Source organism: Rhineura floridana, chromosome 8 (assembly GCF_030035675.1).
Source record: "Rhineura floridana isolate rRhiFlo1 chromosome 8, rRhiFlo1.hap2, whole genome shotgun sequence".
Taxonomy (NCBI): Eukaryota; Metazoa; Chordata; class Lepidosauria; order Squamata; family Rhineuridae; genus Rhineura; species Rhineura floridana.
In genome coordinates this window covers 9,261,977-9,265,628 of record NC_084487.1, presented here as the reverse complement: position 1 = coordinate 9,265,628, position 3,652 = coordinate 9,261,977, and the positions used below count along the sequence as shown (strand labels likewise).

General features: G+C 46.8%; 1 pseudogene; it reads left to right on the top strand.

Moving 5' to 3' along the window:
- The first annotated feature begins 786 nt into the window (after positions 1 to 786).
- Positions 787 to 3,275, top strand: LOC133390882 (dead end protein homolog 1-like; annotated as a pseudogene).
- Positions 3,276 to 3,652: the final 377 nt, after the last annotated feature.

Here is a 3,652-nt window from a genome sequence, read left to right as displayed (position 1 = left end):
AGGCTTTCATGGAACAATCCTATACATGTCTACTGAGATGTAAGCCCTCTAGAATTCAATAGGACTTACTCATAGATAAATCTATGTAAGTGCAGACCTAAATATATTGAATGTTTATATGTGAAAATGTTTTGAGAAGGTTAGGTTCCAGACCCCCGCCGAAAAGTGGATCAGCTGTACCACGGGGGTCTGGAACCTAACCCACTGATCGCGCCGGAGGAGGAGAAGATCAGCTGTAGCGCTTCATTGCCTTCCAGACCACCCCTTCCTCCATCTGGAGCAAAAACCAAGTTGAGGGTGTGTCCTGCCCTATGTGTCGAACTGGTGACAACTTGAGACAGCCCCAAGGTTGTCATGGAGGCCATGAAGTCCCGAGCTGGAACACTAGAGGCAGTCTCAGCATGGACGTTGAAATTACCCAGGACTATTGTTCTGGGCTCCTCCAATACCACAGCTGAGACTTCCTCCATCAGTTTGGTCAGAATGAATGGTATAACAGCAGTAGGATAGGCAGCAGGATGGATGGTACACCAGCAATAACCCTAGTTTGCTGTCTCCTTGGCCCGACACCATGTGCTGGTCCTCACAGCCAGCTCCCAGATAGAATGGTTTCCTGGTGACAGAGATGGAAGTTCTGTAGACCACAGCAACTCCTCCCCCCCCATCACTGCAGCCTGTGCTGGTGTTGCACTGAGTATCCAGGTGGGCAAAGCTGGGTCAGATCATCTCTCAGCTCACCCATCCAGGTCTTGGTAATACACACCAAATTGGTACCCTCATCAAACCATGGATGAGTATGATCTGCCGTTAAACAACAGCACACACAGGCCAGTGGGCACAGCAGATGAACACCCAGGAACCCAGCCATGGAAGAAGTGGGAGCGAGGGACAAGGCGTTGAAAGTCTTGCCCTTGTCCTCCATGATAACCTATTGCCTCTTCATGGCTATATCTCCCTCTACCCATAATGACTGAAACTGGGGTGGCCTCACCTGTGTCTCTTCTTCTCCATACTCCTGCTAAACATATGATATGGACACCAGTGAAACCTACCAAACGTTATCCTAATACGCTTCTGAATTAGGAACAGTGTTACTAGGACTACCTGGCCTCCCAATATCTCTCTCTCTCACTGTGATGGCATCTGGCAACTTCCTCCTATCACACAGTTCACTGCACAGACTCTCATCCTACACAGGAACTACACGTGCACTCCACACCCTCCCCATTACAAATCTCTTATAGAATGGTTTAAAAAACAATAGGAGGTAGCACCCTGCTCTCTTGATTCCCTGAGGGGCTCCCCAAAGGACGATCTCTTTTGGTGTTGTCCCTTGGTGGCGACTCCTTTGGGGCAGACCCACCGCACAAGGACTGCCAGGCCTTTAAGCTCCCTCATTCAGCCAGGAGCTAATGCAAGAGGCTACAAGACTGAATGCAGCCTCTCTGGACTCAGGGTCAGACAGGGCTTCCGGTCTTTACAGCACTTACCAGGGACCTCAGCTGTCTCAAGAGACAGCAACCCAGGGGAGCAAGCAAGCAAGCACCCAAATGTTCATGTAACATAAGAACAGCCTGCTAGATCAGGCCAGTGGCCCATCTAGTCCAGCATCCTGTTCTCACAGTGGCCAACCATGTGCCTGGGGGAAGCCCGCAAGCAGGACCTGAGTGCAAGAACACTCCCAGTACTCACTACCAGGGCAGGCCTACTAATTTACAACCACTCAGGCCTTTGACTTTGAGTACCAGGCACTGCAGTTAATGCAGCTACCTCTCATCAGCAATAGCAAGTTTCAACTGAGACTAGTAAGACGCCCTAATTTTTCCCAGCCTGATGAATTCCAGCAAACCATGTGAGATGTTACCCACAAATCTTTAGGGCTAAGCCATTTTAGTTTGACCAATTCAGCTGTTCTTTACAGTATCTCTCTTCTTTTTTACGTCTCCATCATGACTGATTTACTGTCATACAGTATATTGTCCAATTTCCAAAGCTGTTGCAATACCTGCTCCTCCTTATACCGGGTGAAAGAAATAACATCTCTGGGTTCTACCTACTGAAGCCTGATGAGTTCTCTCAATATCATCCTGAGTCAATTGCAGTGTTGCCAGCAAGCTAGTAAACAGTTTCACCAAAAATGCCTTCATGTCTTCTTTCTCAACTCCTCTTATTCTGCGCATGCACAGATTCACTCTTTGGGATCTATTCTCCACTTCCACCAATTTATTTCTTATTTCTTGATCTTCCTTTTTGAGTCTCTTAAAGCTCTTTTTCATGCCACACTCCTGTATCGAACACTGTTGAAGCAGTTTCAACAATTCCTTCTACATGAGTGCCCACATCAGTAAATTTTACTCTAAGTGGACCCATTTGTTAGTGCTGCAAATTCCTCTCTGCAGTTAAAAGTCTGGTTCTCATGGCTTCTGCTGTCCCCCGACGCCATCACTGTTATATTAGCTGATGACGTGTTTGTTTGAATCTTTTCATAGCATTTCTCCACTGGTTGAAAAACAAAAGTCAAATCCCGTTAGCCTTGGGTGTTGTCGTTAGCATTCCTTTATTCAAAATATACTCAAAATTAGATTGTATTCTTCCTTTTCACATTCTGGAGAATTGAAATTTGAGAGAGCAGAGCTAAAGGTTTGTGCAGCCCTCTTGTAGCTCGATAGCCCTGCCTCTGTTTGAGCGCTGCATTGATGGTTTGGTGCTCTCAGTGACAGAAGGCCATCTTCTGCCAATGCTGCAGGATCTTGCCACAAGAGTCCTGAGAATTTCCTTGCACCCCAGCCCTTTCAGAAGGGAGAGGAAATTGGCAGAGGTGAAATATGCCTCCCATTAGGTTTCTGTAATAGCCAAGAAAGCTCTTGTTCGGTGGAAGGTAGCTTGTGTCTAAGTAAAGATGACATTGCAGTGGATTGGCTGAAACCAAATATAAAACAGGAACTCTGCAACACCTCCAAGCAAGCCTTTCTAGGGATCCCGCTATCCAAATATTTTCAAAGAGATACCCCTAGCAAAGTGCCTGTGGACTGTCACATGCGCAGCCACAGCTGTGCGGTGTGCTGGACTACACAAACTTGGAATGGCAGCTGGGCCTCCCTATATTTCTTACAAAATGTGTGCAACAGAACCCTGAAAGTCTGGTGGTGATACTCAAATATCCATCTCCCATCAGTGGGTTCATCTGGATCAAGCAAGGCCGTCTGGCTTGGAAGACCATGACAAGGCCAAGAATGCTGTAGCTACTCAAAATCCTGGGCTGTCCAGTGGTTTAAGGGGCATGTTGAAGGACAGCTCTCAAGTTTGTGAGAGGCTTGTGTGTCCTGTTCTTGCCTACTACAACCAGGTTGGGGCAACGTCATGGGGTGGGAGAGTGCCTGACATCTTCCATCTTTTTTGTTGTTGGATGGGGGCATCGTTTCTTTTGGAGCCCCTGCTGTTTGGGGAAAGGATACATGCTTGTTTGTTAGCAAGCAATCTAAGTGGGGGCCTATCTTGGGTTCACAACTTGATTTCTAAAGCATGATAACTGCTGTCTAAAACAATGCTAGTGGCTCCAGCGATGGCTTCCATCCTTTGTTCCTTTTCCTTGTTTGCATTTAAAAAAAAAAGAATTCTCGTTTGTATTTATTTAACAGTTTGGAGAGCTCTC